The following is a 23,566-nucleotide window of genomic DNA, read 5'->3' on the forward strand; positions in this document are numbered from 1 at the left end:
GTTACCTGCCCTCTATTTTAGCTGATTATGAAATGAGTGTACTTCGGGATTTAAAGTTTTGTGAAGTGTCCGGCCTCTGGCCTAAACTTTTAGGCTGGATGTTTTAGTATGTTGTACAGTGGCTGGCACCTACTTCTTCCTCCCCCCCCCCCCCCTCCCCTTGTGGTCCGCCAGCCACATCCATCTGGTATATTGATTTAGCTCCTTGTACCACTTTCTTTCTGTGTCGTTCATATTTTACTGCTGATGCCATGCTTTGGTGTGGATCTGTATGGTTTTTCACTCTGTTGCATATTTTACTTGCTGTTTTATCTTTCTGTACTGGGTATTTTAATTTTACTGACACTTGTCTCAATCAGATTTTGCACAGGTGCTAAAGACCTTGCCATCGGGCGCCCTATCTCCTCCCTCCCTCCCTCCCTCCCTCCCCCCCCCTCCAGGGTGCCATCTGCCATGCTTCCACGTGGACATCCTCACGTAGTTTTCAGTTATCCCTCCTTAAATTGCATGTGGTGCATTTCTTTCGCTGTACTAAGGTCCATCCTGCTCTGGAGCCCAATGTGTGACAGTTCCATTTCTCAGATTGTGCTTTTGACAACAAGCTTACTTCTTTCCCCCGTATCCACCTTCTGAATATTACTCATCTCCGTAAACTACTGCCCTTAACTTCCATGCACACACTTCTTGGGGTGCAGCTTGTTCAACTTCTCTGCCTTTATCGGGCCTTAGTTCTGTCCTGTTGTCAAGGATGGTTTGGCTAGCCTATCAACGCTGCTCCTCTTGGACATGGCCCACCATCATGGTATCCATTTGACCACCAATTAGATTCACAGTAGCCCTGTCGAAAATCTTCTGGTTGACTCTGGAATCCCTCGCACCCACCCCTTCCCCCATTTGGTTTGACAGTGCTAGCGCCTGGTTTTCTGTGCCATGACTATCTTTCCCTGCTCACCCCTTCTATTCTATACTTTTAGCAGCTTTGGGACGGCGCCTGGTCATGGGTATGTTTACCGGTTGGGCTCCATCTCACTTCTGTCCACCGTGATTTCCATCTTTGTACTGTTCCTCACATTCTCCCTCAAACCCCCACACCCCGATTATTTCCATGGTGTCAGATTCAGATGGACCTGTTCTGGGGTCTAAAAGCCTCCATTGCTCCTATGGTGTTCTGTTGTTTGTTCTGCCTACTCTTATAGGAGTTTTGGGGTGCCATTGGTTTCTACGCTGATTGCTTTAAATCCACCAATCTTGTGGGATGTGCCTTCACATCTTCTGCTGTTTGAGATGCCATTTCTTGCCTGCTGTGTGTCTATTGGGCCATCTGATTTATCAAATGGTCCTCCCTTACCAGAGTGTTGTTACGTACAGACTTAATGAGCGACCTCCTGGCTATTGCCTGGTGCTTTTCCCCCCACCCCATGGTCTTGCCTCCCTCTGTGAGTTTTGGCGCTAGAATAGGACTGAGGTATTCCTGCCTGTGGTAAGAGGTGACTAAAAGGAGTCTCAAATGTTTTGGCCTTTCTGTGATCGTCCCCTGTAGGGTTTGACCTCCATTCTCCAAAATTTTTCCAAAGAGTTGGGAAAGGGTGCCTTACATGGTACATCGTGTGTCCATTATGCACTGAGATTCTTCAGCTGTTGGGCATGGACACTTTCCCTGGTGCGTCTTCCTCCATTTACTGTGCAGTGTTGTTTTCTGCGCCGACAATGATCATGGATTTGTTTGCACCTCATATCCAGCCCGGTAGCCAGTCCGTTGTGGTGGGGCTGCCATGTACCCTATGGTTGTAGCCCCCTGACTACACAGGAATCATTCTGTTGATGCCTGTGACATTAACTCCCCACGTATGTGAAGGAGTAGATGCCCATCTACCTGGGGCATTGGCACTCCCAGCATTGGCCATCGTCCCAGGTGGCCTTTGCTGAGACTGGGTGGCGTCCATGTGGAGGGCCCCTGGTTGGAGTGGGTGGCATCAGGGCGGTGGCATCAGGGCAGATGACATGCCGTGAAGCATAGTACATCATTTCTTGCTGGTGGTCAAATACCAGCAGCCTTTAAGTATTCGAAGTCTCAATTTAATGTGAAGAAGAATTACCCCAAATCGTTCCCCTCCCTGACCAAGCCATGGAAGGAACACCAGGCTAAAGGTTGAAGTGAACCTTATTCGCCCCAGTACCTCGTATGTATGAGAGCTGATGGGACACCTTCATGTCGGTGAAGCCTCAGTTTTTTTGTGTGGCATTTAGAGGACAAGTTTGGGGAGGTGGAGGGATTGTCCAAATTGCAATCTGGATCAGTCTTGATATAAACCGCATTCTCTGCCCAGTCACGGCCATTACTTGCCTGTGACAAGCTGAGGGATGTTTCTGTTTCCATCATGCCCCATAAGAGCTAAAATATGGTCCAGGATATTGTATTTCACAGGGACCTTCTTTTGCAGTCAGATGACAAGCTGCACACCAACTTAGACACTTATTTCATCCGGCGTGTCCATAGGGGTCTGAAGGATAATCAGCTGGCCACCGGTGCCTTCATCTTGGCCTTGTTATACCGCTGTTATGAAAAGCCATATATCCCTACCTTGATGCGGTGCTTTAAGTGCTGGAAGTTTGGACATATATCTTCTCGCTACAGTGTCATATGTTGTGCTTGTGGACATCCATCACATCCCAATACTCCATGTGCCCCATCTCCCATCTGTGTCAACTGCGGCGAGCAACATTCCCATGCTCGCAAGACTGCAGGATTTCACAGAAAGAAAGAAAAATCATGGAACACAAGACCCTGCACAGACTGACTTACACTGAGGCTACATACCATGCACATTACATTCTGTTAAGCCACCACTTCAATAATGGTTCCAGCCCCGTCAGTTCTGCCATTTATAGTTGGCCTCAGGGGACCACAAGGCTACACCTCCCCCTTGATGGTGGGGAGCACTCCTGTCCCTGCTGCTCATGCACCACTTACATCAGGAGTGATGCCATCCAAACCATCAGAGACATCAGTCCTCACTTCTCAGGTGGACAAGTGTCAGTTTCTTCAGTTCCTCTCACTAGGATGGGGTCCTTTCCTAGGTTCCTACCAGTGAAAAGAGGACACCCACCAATGGCTGAAGTAACCACAGGCAGCTGGTTGTAGTGCTTCAAAACCATCCTCAGTCCCTGAGACTGAATCAGTGAAGCCCTCCTAGCCAGAGAAACTGAAGGAGCAGCGAGAGAAATCTAAAGAGAAGAAGACCCCGAGAGCAAAGTAATTATGGTGGCACCCACACACCACCACTACCGACAAGCTCTGTGTGTGAGGATGAGATGGAGATTCTGGCATCTGCTGAGGACCTAGATGTTGACGAACCCTTAGACACAATGTATATAGAATGCACAGGTGGCAGTAGGTGCCCCTGAGGTGCTAACTGCCTCCTTGATCACTTCATGCCTTTCCACCTTCACAATAATGTCAACCTCCAGTGGAATTGCGGTGGTTTCTTCCACCACCTGGCTGAGCTATGACAGCTATTGAGCATTACACCTGCTTTCTGCATTGCCCTCCAGAAAACCTGGTTCTCAGCAGTGCAGACCCCAGACCTTCACATCTATAGTGGATATTACAAAAACTGTAGTGAATATAATGATGTGTCCTGCCTGCTCGTCAAATGTGAGATGCCTAGGAAACCTGCTTTCTCAGTTGCTAGGAAACAGTTCAAGCAAATTGTATTAATGAAGTTTATTACCAAAGGAAATGATTACAATACTTAACTTTGAGAATTAACAATGACGTGTCACAAGCAAAGGGTGACAGACAAATAAGGAATCCCTTCCGTATATACAATTCCAATACACGTGAAGGAATACAGTTCCTAAGTTGCCGCTGTACAAGTGCCTATTCTTGATGCCGCTGTGGAAATCAGTGAACTGGGCCATGGCCAGGCAGTGCGGCACTTACGTTTTATTCGCCTAGGGGCTGCGGCTGTCTCATTGCCGTGCTAGAAAGGGGTTGGTTGGCGTACTATTGGCTGATGTCTTCTTCACACCCTCTCTGCTCTAAAGTTCCTGACCGGCGTGCCAGTGCTCGACTTTACGCCGGAACATATGATAGAGGATCAGGTGGAGTTTATGTCTATGTCTTGTACTCGGTATGTTGCGAAACTGTGCCCCTTCAAAGTCCTCTCGAAGCTGTGGCTGTCAGGATAAGGAAACGTAGGAAATAACCGTCTGCAACGTATATCTTCCTCCACATGGTGCAGTACACCTGAAGATACTGGCTGCACTGATTCATCAACTCCCTAAACCTTTCCTACTTTTGGTCAATTTTAACACCCATAGCCCCTTGTGGAGTGGCACCATGCTTACTGGCTGAGGTAGAGATGTCGAAAATTCTGTCGCAACTTGACCTCTGCCTCTTAAATACTGGGGCCCCCACACATTTCATTGTGGCTCATGGTACCTATTCACCCATTGATTTATTACTTTGCAGCCCAGAACTACTCCCATCTGTCCACTGGAGAGCCACAATGACTTGTGTGGTAGTGACCACTACCCGATATTCCTGTCACTCCCCCAGCATCATTGCCCAAGTTGCCTACTCAGATGGACTGAAACGAGGCAGATTGGGAAACTTTCACCTCTGCCATCATCGCTGAATCTCCCACAAATGGTAATGTCAATGTGGTGGTTGAGCGAGTCACCAGAATGACCATTTCTGCAGCAGAAAATGCGATCCCATGTTCCTAAGGTGCCCCCGGTGAAAGACAGTACTGTGGTGGTCACTGAAAATTGCTGAGGCCATTAAAGAGTGTAGGCAGGCTCTACAGAGACATAAGTGGCACCCTTTCCTGGAGCACCTAATAGCTTTTAAATGGCTCTGTGCCCATGTTCGCCAGCTCATTAAAAGACGGAAGCAGGAGTGTTGGGAGAGGTACAGCACAGCCATTGGGTACCATACATCACCTTCACAAGTCTGGATGAAAATTAGACATATCTTTGGGTACCAGACCCCCGACAGGTGTCCCTGGCAATGACATCAAACACAAATGCAATTGACAAGCACTTTGCTGAACACTATGCTCAAGCCTCTGTATCGGAGAACTAGCCCCCCCTCCCTGCCTTTGCCTTTTCGCACCTTCAACCAAAGGATGGAAAGGAAATTCCCCTCTTTCACTAGATGCCACAGTGAACCCTGTAACGCCCCATTTACAGAGTGGGAGCTCCTCAGCGCCCTTGCACATTGCCCCGAACAGCTCCTGAACCAGATTGGATCCACGCTTAGATGATTAAACATCTTTCATCAGGCTACCAGCAACATATCCTTGTCATTTTCAACCATATCTGGAGTAATGGCATATTCCCATTGCAATGGTGAAAGAGCACCATCGTTCCAGTGTTCGAACCTGGTAAAAACTTGCTTGATGTGAATAGCTATTGGCCAGTCAGCCTCACCATCATTCATTATAACCTGTTAAATGTATGGTGAATTGACAATTGTGTTGGCTCCTGGAGTCATGGGGCCTTGCCAGGGTGGTTTCTGCCATGTTCGCTCTAGTGCTGACAACCTAGTGTCCCTCGAGTCTGCCATCTGAACAGCCTTTTCCAGGACTCAATGTTGAGTGTGTATGTATTTTTAGTGGCCATTAACAGTTTAGCAGCAGCTGTGGGGCCATCTGTCTCACCTTCCTTGTATGAAAACGACTTTTGCATTTCCTACTGCTCCACCAGTACTGGCATTGGAGAGAAGCACCTACAGGGAGCCATTCACAAGGCACAGTCATGGGCTGTAATCCACAGCATCCAGTTTTCAGCCGTGAAGTCGAGTGTCATGCACTTCTGTTGGTGTTGTACCATTTATACGGAACCAGAACTTTACCTTGAAGACAATCCACTCACTATAGTGGAGAAATATCAATTTTTAGGACTAATTTTTGATGCCTGACTGACTTGGCTTCCTCATCTTCATTAGCGTAAGCAAAAGTGCTGGCAGGACCTCAATTCCCTCCACTGCCTGAGCAACACCAACTGGGGTGCAAATCACTCTACACTGCTGTGGCTCTACAAAGCCCATGTTCAGTCCTGTCTTGACTATGGGAGTCTGGTTTATGGTTTGGTGGCACCCTTAGCATTGCGTTTACTAGATCCAGTGCACCACTGTGGTGTTAGACTAGCTACAGGAGCTTTTAGGATGAGTATGATGATGCGCCTACTGGTGGAGACTGGGGTCCCTCCATTGGTGATCAGCCACTGACAACTGCACGCCAATTACATCGTGCACATTCATAGTGCTCCTGAGTATCCAAATTACCATCCCCTTTTCCCAACCATGGTGGTTTATCCCACGCTCAGTTCCTCCTGAGGCTCTCAGCTGTCACTTCCTCTCAATTCTTGATGCATCCCAGGGCTCTGAAGTAGTTAACACAAATAGCTCGATGGCTGGTGGCCATGTTGGCTTTGCTGATGCTCACAAAGGATATATTGAACAGCATTCCTTGCTGGATGGCTGCAGTGTTTTCACTGCAGAGCTGGTGGCCATATCTCATGCTCTCTAGCGTATCCATTCGTGCCCTGGCAAGTCATGTTTTGACTGTAGTGACTCCTTGAACAGCGTACAAGCTATCGACCAGTGCTACCCTTGCCATCCATTGGTAGCCCTCGTACAGGAGTCCATCTATGCCCTGGGACAGTCCAGTCATTCACTGTTGTTTGGTTCCCCTGTCATGTAGTCTTCAGTTACCGGACTTGTTACCATTAATTTTAGCTGACACTACCTCATTGGGTGATTTAGTTTTACATTTTGTATGTGAGGTGTTTTTTTTTATATATCATTGTATGTTAGTTTTAGCGCATGTGCTTTGTCATTGTGTGTGCTCTACCCTAGTACTTTTCGGCTGGAGGTTTTAGTGTGCTGCAGATTGGCAGGCTTATCCTTTTTATTCCCGTGATCGACCATCAATGGTCATCTGCTCTCTTGTTTTAATCCCTTCTACCTGTTTCTTGCATCTCTCTGTGGTTTTCTTGTCCTATTTTGTCCATTGTAGTGTTTGTTGCCCTTCTGTCATTCTTGTGGTTTTCCTTTTCTCCCGGTTTTGTGCTGTACATCTCATGTTTTCTTTTTCCCCCTTGTGGACTTGTTTTATAGGAACAAGGGACTGATGACCAAGCAATTTGGTCCCCCCCCCCCTCACCCCCCCTCCTTGCCACCCTTAAACCAACCAACCGATCAGCCATGGTCTTGCCACCCATGAGCTTCTTGCCAATCTTGCCCCTGCTGCTTCTTTGGCACATTTCATTTGGATCCCCAGCCACGTGGGTATCCTGGTTAATGAACTTGCTGGTTGTGTAGCTGGAGGGTGCCACACCCGGTCTCAATAAACTTCGTGCAATCAAGAGAACTCACACTCCATGGTGTCCTTCCATCCACTCTCCTTGTAGAAATCTACCATACTCTGCCGTCTTTGTATTGACCATATCAGGTTGAACCATGATTTTGTACTTTGTAATGAACCCCACCCCCCCTCCATTTAGCTCACAGTGATCCATATTTTGCTGGATTACACCTGCCTTTCCACCATTCACACCAAGTATGCCGCCCCCCCCCCCTCCCACCTTTCTTGTCTTGGGTGTCACATGGTCACATCCATTCCCAGTTTTCTTGTAAAAGATGTTTGACCTCCCAGATTTAAATTCTTGAATTTTATTCTGGTGTTGGAGGCCCTTGGTTAGTGTTGACATTGGTTTGAGAGGCCTTCATTCCTCCCTCCATCCCAAGAAGGTCGCTCCCCCCTCCCCCCGCCACTTTCTATGTTTTGTCTGGTTTTTTGTGCGTTTCATTTCCCCTTGTCTTGTGTCTTCTTCCCCAGTTATGTCACAATCATGGTATGGCGTGGGGATCAGTATGAGTCAGTGGTGGTTGTGGTGATGTCCCATCATGTTTAGTGCCTTTGGGGCACCCCCTGCTCTCACCATCCCCCCCCCTCCCCCACCTCCCCCTCCCTCATGTTCTGTTCTTTAATCTTCCTGCCGCCCGGGTTTACCTTTTGCCTCTTTTTTGCCATTTTCCTTTCCCATTGACTGAACTGAACTGTGCTGTTTATGTTGTTCCTCCCTTAGTTTGTGTCACTTCAGATCATGGGACCAATGACCTTGCTGTTGGTTGGTTGCTCGATTGGATGGTGAGGGAAACAATCTAGCAGATCCCTGCATGCACAACACCTTTGCTGTAGTTCAAGGTGCTGTGTAGCTCAGTTTCAATTGCATATCCACTGAAGCATTTAGCTTTCTGGAGATCTGTACCCATTGTGAACTAGAAGTTTCTATTCACAGTGTCCTATTGCACAGTCACTTCACAGATTTTAAAGTGCCAGCAATGCCCTCTGATCACTTTTGAATATAGAGAGGGGAAACTTCCTCAAAGCTGCCCTCTTTCCTTTTAACTGTTAAAAACATATTCTGACTGGCAGATTGGATGCTGTTACTATTAACACAAGAATTCTGAAAATCCATCAGTCAGCAGGACTGGCTACATAAGATCACTTGTCTGATTGCATGACAATACCCACCATCGGTACATCCATTCTGCTGAGAGTTAAAGAATTTAATTTCAGGGGTTCCATCTCAGTCCCACTAGCAGCTAGGGAAATAAAGGTCTACATAGACAGACCCCTACTTGCTTGAGTAAGCCTTACATGACTGAGGTGTGGCAGGTTTCCCAGAGATTGCCCCCATGCAGTGCACCTCGATATTGAGGGTTTTTATAGATGTTCTTACCACCCTCGCACTTTGGGTGGTCAAGCAGATATCCCCATTCCTTGTGGCACAACGCTCACTGCCGCACTGTACAGTGCTTGCTGAAATGTGACGAGAGCTTACAGTGACAGAGGGCTACGGTGCAACCATTCCCCAGCTTAGGAACCCCACAGTTACTGAACCTATACCTGGCAAATGAGTGCTGAGTCCCAAAGGGCATTTCAGATGTTTGGTAGTATAGGAGTCCAATAAACACTCAACATATCTACCAAAAAGACTACACATTAATAGAGACCGGATTATATGAATTTGCATTTGCATATTTGGCTCCTTTTCACCAGTTATTGCATATTTTAACTAAAAACTAGTGACGATGCATATTTTACTCTATGTTTACAATATTGTAAAATTTTAGACGGGCAGTCTCCTGCTCAATCTAGTTCTGACATCTCACAGATTAACTGCAACCTAGAACTGCGTGCAGTCGCTAACCGAGATGCCACTGCCTAGCAAAATCATTACAGAACAGGAACAGGAACAGGCAGACAGAGTCAATGTTCCTGCGCCCGCATCCCTGGTTAATCCCCTCCGCTGTCATACCGAACATGTCGGCAACAATTAAATTAAACTACGCAAACTTTTAGTCGCACATCCATTGTTTCAGTTTAGCTTTCTATTTACTTGTACACAGTTGACACATGTAGTGTGTAATGTGTTGTGTGCCATGCTGCCCAAAAAATGAAATGTTGTTTCATGGATAGCTGACCATCCTGGAATATTGACATATAATGGAATTGTTTTATATTGTCGAGTTTGTGAGAAAAATGTTTCATGCAAAAAAAGTTTTAAATAGACCAGCATGTCAAGACAAGTCTGCATGTCGCAAGAATGCAGAGGAAAGGACCACGACAACAACTTCTGACAGCAGCAAGTTGCAGTAGCAGGGATTTGTCCAAAGGTAACCAAAAAAGTTGGTTTAATATGGATCTATGTGAAGCTTTCATTGCAAGCAATATTCCTCTTCACAAACTTACAAACCTTATCCTCAGAGGCTTCCTGCACAAATATTGCTTAAATCAAAATATACCAGACAAATCAGCATTGAGTAAAAATTACATAGCAACAGTTTACATCAACAAATGTAAATGTTCTGGAAGAAATATGCAATGAGCTGAAGGACAGCATTATCTGGATTTTAGTTGATGAAACTACAGACACTTGTGGCCATTACATTGCAAATTTAATTGTTGGTGCTTTAAAGAAAAGAGATTTCTTCTTCCTATTTAGTGCCCTGCAAAGAACTCGAAAAAATAAATCAGTCTACGATCGCCAGATTTGTGAATGAGGGTATTAGAAAAATATTTCCAGAATCCTCTGCAGCTGAAAGGGTGTTTGTGTTTATTTCAGATGCTGCTCCCAGTATGACCAAAGCAGGAAAAGCCCTGTGAGTAGTTTATTCCAATTTGATTCATGTGGCGTGCTTTGCTTATGTAGTACGTTGCCTTGCTGAAGAAGTACGTTCCACATTTGTGAATGTAAACAAACTGATTTCATCCTCAAAGATAGTGTTTCTAGAGGCTCCTGTTCGCATCAAGACCTACAAAGAACAACTGTTAAATTTGCCTTTACCTCCCGAACCAGTGGTAACTCATTGGGGTACATGGGTCGAAGCTGTGTTGTTTTACAATGAACATTTGCAGGCCATTAGAGGGGTAGTAAATGACTTTGATAGTGCAGAGGCTTTGGCAGTTTGCCAGTGCAAGGAAGCTTCTAGTAATACCGGTACTAAAAAAGACATTGCTGTGATTACCACTCATTTTTCCCATATACCTGCAAGTATTAAAAAGCTTGAAACTCCTTATTGCTGGAGGTATTCCCAAGAAATCTTAAAGAGAAGTTTGAAAACATTTTAAACAATAACCCAGGCTTTGACCCCTTGTGCCAAACTGGTAGTTTTATTAATACGATGGACTGCCTTTTACCAGAAACAATAAGTGCCACCATAACACCCAAATTCAATTACTGCCCAGTTAGCTCAGTTGATGTAGAGTGGACCTTTGCTGCTTATAAAAATGTTTTGAGTGATCAAAGACACAATCTTACTACCAATTTCATTTGGAACACTATTTGGTCATTTATGTTCACAATAGTAAGAAAATGTAAAATAAATTGTAAATGATGCATTGGTCCAATATTATTAATTAAAAGTTAATGCTGTTCAAAAAATTTCACGATTGTGTGTTGTTTATGAAATAAAATATTACGGAGTCTTTGAGCGTGACCCTCTGCATGCGATATATCTTGAAGTTGGTCCTGTGCATATTGATTGTTTTGCTGCGACTGACTTGCATCGCATCTGCTTGTTACCGACAACAATAACAAAGGAGGAACAATTCATGAAACATGGTATGTATCCCCATTTTGCAAATCTTCAGAAAATAATCCCAGTAAGGCCCCCTTCCTAACCTCCACCAGAAAGTATTTAGAAAATGATATCAGCATTCTAAATGTACCAATTTTTCATGTGGCCAGTGCTCTTCCTCATTATTGATATGCACAGGTTCAACTCTGAGATATAATGCATGCAGTAACTACCATGTTTTTTAATTATTTGATCTTGCACATTTTAACACTTTTAATGCATTTTTAAGTGTTATTCATGCATATTTGCATGCATAATTTAAGGTTTTATGATGCATATTATCCAGTCTCTGCACATTAATAAGTCAAATTACAATATGTACACTTGATAAAAAGTACATACATAACTTTGAAATGCAATGAGCTCTTCATTGGTGCTGTGTTACATATGATGAGTAAGTGTTCTCTATAGAATCCAGTAGTCTCAGATGTTTTTACAAACATTTAAGTCTCTGGCTATTAGTAATGGTGAGTAGCATTGTGCTACGTCAATGTAATGTCCTCACCTCCGCCAGTTTCCTTACTATTGCTGATAAGTTGATAGATACACTGACACCAGGTGACATTCTGTATTGCAGCTGCTGAAAAGGATACACCTGCCAGCTGGATTCGCAGGTAGTGAATTAATGTTAATTTAGCATCCTCTGGTGGTGGTGGTGGTGGTGGTGGTGGTGTGTGTGTGTGTGTGTGTGTGTGTGTGTGGTGGGGGGGCACACACGTGCGCACACACCTTTTAATAAAAAAATGAAAAAGAAGAAGAAGAAGAAAAGGAAAAAAACAGGAACACTAGAAAATGAAATGTCGAAACAACCAAAGCACCACATAATACTACTCATAGGAGACTTCAATTCAGAGATCATTTCAGAAGAGAAAAATAAGGCAATAGGAGGAAATTTTCCTGCACATAAGCACACTGGTAAAAATGGAGAAAGGCTCATAAACTTCTGTGGACAATTCAATTTAAAGCTAATATCAACCTTTTTCAGAAATTCTTCTTCTTCTTCTTCTTCTTCTTCTTCTTTTTCTTCATCATCCTTTTTTTTTTTATTAAAAGGTGTGTGTGTGTGTGTGTGTGTGTGTGTGTGTGTGTGTGTGTGTGTGTGTGCATTTATGATGGTATAGACATGTGCTGATCTAAATGTGAGAAATTACATTCATTCTGCTGGGTATCTAAAATTCATTACAGATTCTTTTAGTCACTGTGCCTGAACAGCTTTCACAGTCTGTGTTAATCTTTATGGCCAGTTTGCCATTGTAAATCCTATAGAACTTGGATTCGAATGCATTCTCATCTCCATTCCTGGTTTCCTGAACAGCTAACATGAACGTGTTGTGTATGTTTAATACATCCACCAGTTGTTTAAGCTCCCCAGTTTTCACTAAACTGTTGGATGTTCAATGTGGCAAGCAAATGTTTTTTTGTAGGCTGTATTAGGGAAGTTTGAGGAAGCTTCCTTAAATGATGTTCTTGGCTCTCAACAATCTGATGCCTAAGTTGCATCACTGTTTCCACTGATAGATTGTTTACTTCCTGGAGTATTTTTCCTTTCAGTATTTACCATCACATCGTGTTGGAAAGCAAATGAGAATGGGGTGTTAAGGACTTCATGATATGTTACATCTGTGATTGAACCACCAAATGGATATTAACATGCTGCTCATTATGGGAACAGATGCCTTTCATAGGTGACCACTTCGATAACAGATGCTACTGATTTTTGCAACCGCCATTGACATGTAGGTGGACACTGACCACATAGCTGCTTTTTGCAAGTCATATATGATGGGGGGTGCTTTTTGTTTTCCTCAGCAGGTTGCCGCTTCTGTTAGATCCACCATACTGTGTTCCTCTCCACATTTACTATAATTGAGGGATTGTTGTCAAGAAAAAATGACTCGTCCGGCTTCCTTGCCATTTATATTAATATCTTCATCAAAATCGGAAGCCGTCAATGTTTTTCACACCCTCTTCCATGTCACTGACTAATTAGCTTCCTCTCATCACTTACTGAGTGACAGGCTACTAAATATAGACTGCCTACATCTGTTGACTGAATAGTTGAGTACTGAGCCACACAAGTATGTGTAGGTCTAGTTCCTGTGGGGATTTTATTAACACTTAATAGGTATCATTATTTAATATTTACATATTAAATATACTAAAAAATATAGCCTTTGTCTGTCCAAATGTTTATTAGAGTATTGTGTAAAAATTTGAAGTAAATTGGTTGAGAACATTTGAAGCAGAATTTTTCCTTTAAATGGTAGTTTCAGATAGATTGGGTGTCATGCTTCTGTCATTGTGTTTAACATTTTCATTTATGCTACATGGCACCCAGGAAAAAAGTTTAAACAGCTCTTCTGACATTGATTTCTTGCTGCCATCCTAACAGGTGCACAGAGGACAACCATGTCGACAGCGTACGTCAAACGCAACAATTTACAGCGATTGGTGAACATGCGCAGGACTGGTGTTGTTGGTAAAAAGCACATAGTTGGCTGTGTCCCCAAGGTGAGTCAGTCTGCCAGGCAGTGGGAGAGTCACAAACACTGTACATTCTAAGAAAAAAAAAGAAAAATTCTGTCTTTGAAAAAGATGGTTTCCCATTAGGTTGAACTAGTTGACTTGATCTTCTTCTAGAGAGGAGATTTTTTTTTCTCTATATCTGTTAAATACATAAATAATTCCAGCCTCAAATGTTATAACTTCAGGAACTATGCTCAACAAACAAAATTTTTTGATCCCCAGGAGATAGCATCTCATTTAATCATGATAAAGGCCTCAGTTAGGCAAGGGGGAATGACAAGCTTCTTGAGGTATACTGTATCTGTATGAAGCCACTCATTGATAGTGAGATTGAGTAGAGCTACCAAGGTCTGGAGATGTCTATTGCTTCATTTCGCCTGCTGTTCCAAATAGACCCAGACATTTTCTATGCTATTAACAGTTTGAGGACTGGGTAGCTAAGGTGGTGTACAACTGGCTTATACTGCGCATTTTTGTAGTTATTCTGAATTTTGTGTAGAAGGTTCTACTGTTCATAACTCAGATCAGTTTATTGCATTTGAAAGATGGAGCTTTCTTCTGTATAAAGCTTTCAAGAACTGCCCAGTCAAAAGGGGCAGACTGATAGGTTGGGACAGAGGGGTCTCTGATACGGCATCAAATTGGAAACTTCATCTTGAGGGCTCGCTGACACTTCATCAGAAATTTCTTCTTCTTCTATGACACAGATCATAAAAATTAGATTCCTGGTGTTCAACTGACAATACATACAGTTACAGAAAAAAAAGGTGACAGAACAAGAGCTTAACATTACTGCTTTCAAAACCAGAAATTTGTTTGTTGAGCACTGAACCACCATTATTCAACAGAAACTCTTATCTCATGATCATGTAAGGCCATCATGAAGACAAATACAAATCGTGAATTTGACAAGAGAGACAATGATATAAGCCATATGCTCTGCATGTGACCTTGTGAGTTGCTGCACGTGGCAAAAGCTCAATCTGCACCCTGTAAAGTGAGTAACTTTCTTTTCCTGCAAATATGAGTGGCAGGTGCTGCCAACCGTATTTTTTTATGGTAGTGCAAGCATTGTAGAAAACCTTTACACAGACAGCAGGTGTAAAACAAATATCAGAATACATTTACAATGCTGAAAAGTGATCGATGTAGTTCCGACGTCGCTCTTTTTTCTGAGTAAATCTGTGTGATATGCGAGCTGTGTCGCTCATCTGTAAAACATTAAGATTGGATGATTTAGCAGGATAGTTGTGCTATGACAGGGTGCCAGTGTCTGTCAGTCAGGGAAGGTATATGTGCAAGTGTGTGCACATGGCTATCGTCAACTCACAAGGCCTTTCACAGTATATCAATCATGAAGATGGAAAAGAACAAATATTGAAATCAGCCCAATTCACATTTATGGTAACCTGAATCACTATACCTGAGTTGCAATACAAAAATTGCTCTCAAAATCGCCTCAGGCACTAACTACTCTCTCCAAACACATTAAATGCCTCATTTGGCCATCGCTGCAAATGGTGCTTTATGACTAGGGTGGCCCAGAAAGCAATGCCCACTTTTTTTTTTTCTTCAACAATTCTTTATTGAACATAATGAAAATTACACACACAAAATAATGGTGTTTATATAAAACACACTATTTTTTCACGTAATCTTGTCTTTTCTGTGCAATTTGTGTTCCACCATTAGACACTGCGGGACCCATCTTGCACACATTTTTGAATAGCCAAGAGAGCGGATAATTGCCTCCACATTTCCTCTTCTGATTGACAGATGCAGCACCAACTGTCAAGTCATAATGCATCTGTCCTCATGAATGACAACATCAGCTCGCTGCAACATGTCAGGTGTGACTGCCGTGGATGGTCTCCCTTACCGCTGCAAATTGTGGAGCTCCGCCAAACCGCCTTCTGCTGACGTCACCCTCAATGCCCAGTGACTAACTGTACTTCCTTCAACAGCAGGTGCTCTGTAGACTTTGTACAACCATTTGTGAATATTTCCTACTGTTTCTTTATCTGCAGTGAGAAATTCAATGATGGCACTTTGCCTGTAACATACATCACCTACAGACAACATTTTGAAACTGTCCTTGAGCTACGATATCGGTCAGAAGTGATGGAATCTTGACATGCTTACTGAGGACACTACAAATAATACACACATAACGTTTCGCATTCGTAGCATTGTTTTCAATTTGAAACAAGGCAAAATTGACTTGCCAGATCTCACTACATGCCTCCGACTGGCTCCTGTCCAGTTTATGTGTTGTCTGGTCCATTGAAGATGTGCAGCCATATGTGACACTGGAAACAATGGACTTTCATGAGGTACCTGACTCCAGCAGGGTATTCGTCTGTGTTAAAAATACGGTTTGGACTGTTGTTATTGTGAGTGATTATAACATTCAAATAGCTTTTAGGGTCAGTATTCTCACATGTCTGTTATTTTTATGTAATTAAAGCTTAAAGGTAACTAAATTTAAAGAGATGGCCACATAACTGAAAATGCTCTGTTATTGGCTGAAGTTCTGGTGACATCACAGACTAGGAGTGAGACAAAGCTATATGTATGTTATAGGAGTGTTGGCCAAAGTTACTAGATTTTTATGTACGTTTTCTGTGAATAGTTTAGCTATTTAGTGATGGAAAATGCATTTACAACTTTTAGGTAACAATAAAAGGAATTTTATGAACACTGAGAGTGGAAACCTTCTGAATGTTGATGCATTTTTGCTCCACCCATTTAGAGTGGCAATATGCACAAAGTTGGACATCCTTTTCTCTGCTCCCTGCTACGTCATTAAACTCTGTCTAAACGGAGAACTTGTAGAACATTTTGCAAGTGGATCCATATCTTATACCTAGATTGTAGACTATCAATCATGAACTATAACCAAAAGTACAATAAAATTATTCTGGGCAAATTTTACTGCGAAGTTCCTCGTGTGTAAACCCATCAGCAGAGATTCTACAGGGCTCATGCAATTTCAGTAGCATTACCAAGAATTCATTGTATCAGTTGTTTTGATGGTGAAATATATTACATATTTTCAAATAACTGATGATGGTCGAAGTAGAGAGGATATAAAATGTAGAATGGCAATGGCAAGGAAAGTGTTTCTGAAGAATAAAAATTTGTTAACATCGAGTATAGATTTAAATGTCAGGAAGTCGTTTCTGAAAGTATTTGTATGGAATGTAGCCATGTATGGAAGTGAAACGTGGACAATAAATAGTTTAGACAAGAAGAGAATAGAAGCTTTTGAAATGTGGTGCTACAGAAGAATGCTGAAGATTAGATGGGTAGATCACATAACTAATGAGGAGGTATTGAATAGAATTGGGGAGAAGAGGAGCTTGTGGCACAACTTGACTAGAAGAAGGGATCGGTCGGTAGGACATGTTCTGAGACATCGAGGGATCACCAATTTAGTATCGGAGGGCAGCGTGGAGGGTAAAAATCGTAGAGGGAGACCAAGAGAGGAATACACTAAGCAGATTCAGAAGGATGTAGGTTGCAGTAAGTACTGGGAGAAGGAAGCAGCTTGCACAGGATAGAGTAGCATGGAGAGCTGCATCAAACCAGTCTCAGGACTGAAGACCACAACAACAACAACAACAACTTCTTCAAATTAATCTTAGTCTGAGAAATGGATAACTCAGGATAAATGCATTTAATTTGCTTTCAAAAGATCCACTTTTTTGGAAAGCATCCATAGTGGCTAAGGTACCACCATACACCCACAGTGCAACGAGGTGTAGGACAATTAGGTTTTGTATATGGAGAGATATAAAACCACAAAACGTAAGGCCCTGATGCTTGTGAGTGGAAACTAACATCAGTGTCTGAAGCAGGCCTGCTTTCATCTTTAAACATAAGGACCCTAGCTGGACAATATGAAGATAAAAGCATTGTTTCCAATAAAGTAAAAACTGTGTTATCACATTAACTAGACATCTTCTTGAAGGTGACTTGTGGGAACAGCGATTACAAATGCAAGTGCATATAAATGGCAAGGAAAACACAGCAATACTCTGTTTCTGATCGGTGTCTTGAAGTTTTGTAATTGTGATTTAGTTTCCATATGTGAGGACTGTTTGAGTCATTTTAAAAATAAGTTATAATATTCCTTCTGACCATATTTGAACCAGTACCTGTGTATTTCAGCTTACTGACTTCTATTGCCTGCTGCACTACTAATTGAGCTGCCGAAGGGTGCTTGTAATGTTTCATATAATAACTGTTTTCAGTGGGAGTTTAATTTCATTGGATTACACTGTCCTTCCTTGTTCAATGGAAAAACATATCTTGGAGATAAATTAATGTCAGCTTCAGATTGCAAGACATTTGTAATTATGTTAGAGAACTTACGCATTAACATGGTGACATTTTTCCAGTACAATGCAACCACATTTTACACACCTTCTCATTCTTTGGAACACTCCACTTTTTCAGGAGTTTGTATAGATGTATTTGTGCAGTGTGGTACCTCACAACATTTGTAACCCATTTTCCAAAGCACAAAACCCAAAATGACATCACTGTGGCTAAGTGTCAGGACAGTATGAGCAGTGAAGTAGCCAGTGATGTCACACCATCACGAGACTCAGATGGAGCACTTTTGAGGGCTTTCAAATTAATTTCAGTATTAAAAAAAGAAATGAAATTAAATTAAAGAGAAAAAAGCCTGTTATGAGCATAAAATGACATAATTAACCATTTAAGACAGATTTCTGGAAAACTGTGATACACCCTATTGTGGTTTTCATGCAGTTTGCACAGAAACAGGTTAAACTGGACCTGACAGCAGTAATTTTTCGAGTATGAAACGGATTGTTGTAGAAAAGGTGTGACATCAATCTCCAGTCTCTTTTGGTTAGATTATTTTTACATTGTGTTAACTGGCTGAGAGTCATACACTGTTTCTCATTGTTGTGTTAGGCAGTCCGTGTCTGTACGCTGACAAACCAGTCAACTTTACCCATGGTGTGGTCACTGGCATCTCCGAATGCAGTAACTCCTTTGTGCCATTCTGTTGTGCTTCCGTGTCAACTTGTCTCACTGCTCTGATTCCGTACATTCCGCGTGACTTAGACTGCCAGTGGAGAGTCACATGACTGCCTGATGACAGTCCTACACTATCTACAGTGCTCCAAAAAGACCAGTGTCATCTTTTAAAAGGTGTGACATTTTCTGTTTGATGGGCTTTGTTTCTAGTTCCACCCCCCCCCCCCCCCCTCGAAGGATTTGAGACCATTGTGAAAAAATGCAGGTAATCTTCCTTTTTGAGAGGGCTTGTTGGAAAGACTAACCTGACATCTGTCTGTTGTTGAAATACAGAATACAGAGCATGCATTTGCAAAGTGTATTATGACCTTGGAGACAGAAAATCTCCTCATCAGTTCGTAAAATAGTGTCTGAATGGGGGGAGTAGGAATCCTCAAACAACTTCTAAAATTCAGCTCATTTTGTTCATCAGTTGCAGAAGATACTGGTACTGAGGTCAGTTGTTGTTGTTGTTTTTTTCCTTCGAGAAGGGATTCAATACAGTTCCACCCTATCACATACAGAATAAAAGTCTGGCTTACGGAATGTCAGATCAGCTTTGTTTCTGACTTGGGACTTAACAGCACAAATCAACAAATTGTTCTTGACGAGCTGAAATAGATACATAATAGTGAATGTAATTGTATCCCAGTGAGTATTATAGAGCTGTTAGTATTCATGATATATGGGTGTCAGAAATATTGCTCTACCCACTAAGAAAATGTGAGAGGAAATGTGCACACTGCTGTTTCTCAGTCAGCTGTGCAGTCTCTAAAGAAACCCCTCTGTGTAAAAGCATTAGAACTGAAATAACCATGGACACAGTGCATCTCCTCAAGAGAAATATCTGTTGTGCTTCCGTGTCAACTTGTCTCGCTGTGCTGATTCCATACATTCCGCATGACTTAGACTGCCAGTGGAGGGTCATATATTTCCACAGATTGTACTCCAAAAAGAAGAGCAAGGTAAATTCTACATTGGCTGTTTCTCAGCTTTGTAAATGTATTGTGATGTGAGGTGAAATCTATCTGTATTTTGAATTATAATGAAACGTCACTAAAGGAACACCGTGTATGCGACATTTCTGAAAGTTTTCAGGAGAGAGAAAAGACGACTGAAAATATGTTAAAATTATAATAGGCTTTAGTTGTCATGTTTCTTGTATTCTTTGTTGTTGGTTACAATGTATTTTACTAGAAATTTAAAGTTACTAGGTAAAACTATAATTTTATAGGACATAATCTATGTTGTTACTGTTTACTATTAAAATTTAGGGGAGATGGACAGTGTTTACGATGAATCACTCAGTTTCCAAATTAAATTAACTTTATTTGTTTCTAGTAAGAACTAGACAAAAATAATAATCAGGTATGACAGTACAGTTTGGTTTGTTTTATACAGTCATCACATACAATCATAAAATGTTACAGGAACTTTATTTACTAAATTTAAGAATTAGACAAAAAGAATAGTAAAATATTACATCAGTGTAGCTTTCATATCTTAGTTATCAAACAACATTTCAACTTTGTTTATGAATGTTGAAGTAGACAAAAATAATAATGAAATATGTCAATAAACCTTAATATATATTCCCCTAAAAAGTTAAATCACTGGTCGAATGTCTTACGATTGAATTTCAGAAACTTTGTTTGTGTTCTTTTCATTTTCCATAGGGTATGTTGCCATAAAATGAATCACAATCAGCTGGAATGTATTCTTTAAACTGGTGAAGATAATTCCACTTAGACTGTTTTGTTTTCATCCTTACTGTATGGAGAGGTGGGAATGCTGGCATAACTTGGAGAGCTTTTGATCATCTTGATAATGAGAAGTACTTGTTGTCGAAATTGGTCTTGAATTTTGTGATCACGCTAAGCTCAAGGTGGATACGACCCGGGACAAATGGGAGATCCAGGAAAAACCCAATAATTTTTTTAATGCGGGAGAAAACCGGGAAAAACTGGAATTTTAAAAAATTCCTGGGGAATTTTTCATTGTTTGTTTTCAGTTAAATTTTTGTAATTTTGGCTGGTAAGAACCAATAATTTAACAAAGGATATTACTGTATCCCGCTACTGCAGAATAATACTGCAGCGAGAAAACATGAACAAGAGAGAAAAAAATAAAATAAAAAAATAAAACTTCAGTTGCAAAGAAAATGCACCACATACAACAACAAAACAGTGTTTAGACGCGTGTCTGTCAGCAGGAAAATATGTCAAAGGCTTTAGGAAGAGTACACAATGCTTCTTAACAACAAATTGCCTCCAATGAGCGTGATGTCACTACTGTTTACATTAGATTCATTCGAGCAGTTGCGAGCGGGCTCGTTCACATGCGCAGTTGAGTCACATATGAGTAGTACCTTTTCCTGCTTCTGGCTACAGAAGTGTGCCTATTAACTGTATAAGCATTAGCAGCAAGCAGCCAGATGCAAATGGAAAAATCATACTGGTGTGCCCAAGCTGCCAGATTCACGCCTGCGCTGCAGGCCTGGATCTAGCAAGGGCGGGGGCAAGCTGGGATGTCTGCCACAGGCAGCAATTTCAGGGGAGGGCGCAAAATTCATATTATTGAGGAAAAAAAACCTTGTTTCACATAGCGCCTAGCATCCAGCGTGTGTTGGTCTATCGACTATTCATATGATTTTGAAATGCACATCTGTTGATTTTTTAACATTTTTGAACACATTCTAAGTTGATTTCTGAATGAATAATAAGTTAATTTTTGAATGCATGAGTAGTGTACATGATGTCTCTGCCAGAGGAATCCTGGTCGCATGTAGAAATAAACTTTCTTGGAGACAAAAAGGGGACGGAGCTGTAAGAGATGAGTGGAATTAAACTGAATGGGTGAATGCCAATCGCTGTTTGTTACGTAGTTCAGTGGGTTTGCGAATGACCAGCTTTGTTACAATTACTAGTGAAATCCTTTGATTCAGACTCCCAGAGTGGAAATAAAATGACAAACAGGAATAACAGATAAAAAAGATTACATATTATTTTCTCGGTATATCCAAGAAATGAAAGTTTGACAAAAAATGGTTTGGCTATATCGCTACACTAATAAGAGCCAGTTGTACAGTCCTTGGCTAGCAGCCACTTAAGTTCAATTCTGGCAGTAGCACGGAAAACGTGTTGTACGAACATGTAATAACGCCTAACCAGAGAATAAACGGGGAATAACTAAACTGGTGATTGTGGCAGGTTTAGTGAAGTTAACCAGAGAATGATCCTTGACACTGGCAGGAATAGTTACAGAGTTAGTGATGACAAGATTGATTGTTAGAATGAGGAAGGAGAAGAAATGGGATGGGGAGGACATCAAACAAATTATGGAAGAATATGACAATTCAAAATTTATACAAAAATTTCATACTACTAATTTTCGACCTCATGCTTGAGAAGCTGGAGCATATGAATTAAATGTGAAACTATTTCCTAACATAAAGCTTTTTGCTTTTAGTGGGCCTAATACTCATTTGATATTGGTACTTAATGCATTATATTCTATCATGCTGTAAAAATGACCATTTGTGCCAAAACAGTCTTGTTTATTTGGGGTGTGTGTGTGTGTGTGTGTGTGTGTGTGTGTGTGTGTGTGTGTGTGTATGTATGTGTTTTACAATTGCTGCAATATTAGACAATCCCATTTTGTTTCATCTAGCAGACAGTGACAAAATAGACATAATAAGATCAAGAAATCATACCAGTCCTTGGTACTATTTGTATTAACAGCTTTTTCAGTATTATATTATGAAATTTTTATTTTTCATGTAGCAAAATGTTTGACAAATTTTGATGAGGTAATAGGTTCTTTTGCAGAAAGGAAAGCATGCCATGTAAAGCAGTGGCAAGGTTAGAGAGAAAAATAATGGTAGGGCCTAAGGATTGAAGAAATGTGTACTGTCTTACTTGTCTCTTGTCTTTGTTGTTTTATATTTCCGATATTTAATTTTATGTTACACAAAACAGCAAGTTATTAGCTAATAGGTAATAAAGAGTGCAAATTTTCTGAAGAGTTCTTGTTCTCCCAGTTACAAATAATCCCATCCAGTATTAGCTGCGAGTTTTTTTTTCTCTCTTATAAAAAAAAGAAAAGAGAGAGAGAGAGAGGGGGGGGGGGGGCAGGCTGTCAAACTGGCAGAGCAGGAGAGGTGCCACAGAGCACTTTAATTTCCACTGTCGCAAATATAGTTTCATGGCATCCATTACAAAAAACACACATTTGAATTCCACGGAGCAAAATACAGTGATGTGCTGTGTGAAGTATGGCCCTGCACTTTGGCACACTTAAGACCAAATAACATGTCTTAAATTTCCTTGGACCTATGTATTATGTGTATAATGTGTCAGACTGTTCAGGAAGATGTACGCTGAAAAATGAACATTTTTTGAAAAAATTTTGGCGTCCAATCTCAAACGCTTGGGGGTGTGGGGTGGGGGAGTGGTTCGGAAATATCATAGATCTGGGGCAGACATGCAGAGCAGTTTGAGTTGTAGTTGGGAGGTGGGTAGTCTCCCTGTGACTCTTGTTTAAATTTAGTGATTTTGGTGTTTCCTCTTTGTTTACTGCTTATGCATCAAATGAAAACAAAACAGATTTCTGTGGCCGTGAGCTATCAAGTGAATTAAAATAAATTCACATAATTACGGAGGGCTAATATGTTGTTAGTTTCAGATCTTACTTTATTTCCACCTTTCTGACAATCAAGTATTAATTGCCTTGCAGAACAATGAAGTTATTTTTGTCAGCTTGCTAAAGAAATTAGGCTTTAATTAATCTTTTCCGCTGAGGCAGTCAGTTTATTTGAACAAAGTATTTAATTAT

The sequence above is a fragment of the Schistocerca nitens genome, chromosome 3 (assembly GCF_023898315.1).
Source record: "Schistocerca nitens isolate TAMUIC-IGC-003100 chromosome 3, iqSchNite1.1, whole genome shotgun sequence".
NCBI lineage: Eukaryota > Metazoa > Arthropoda > Insecta > Orthoptera > Acrididae > Schistocerca > Schistocerca nitens.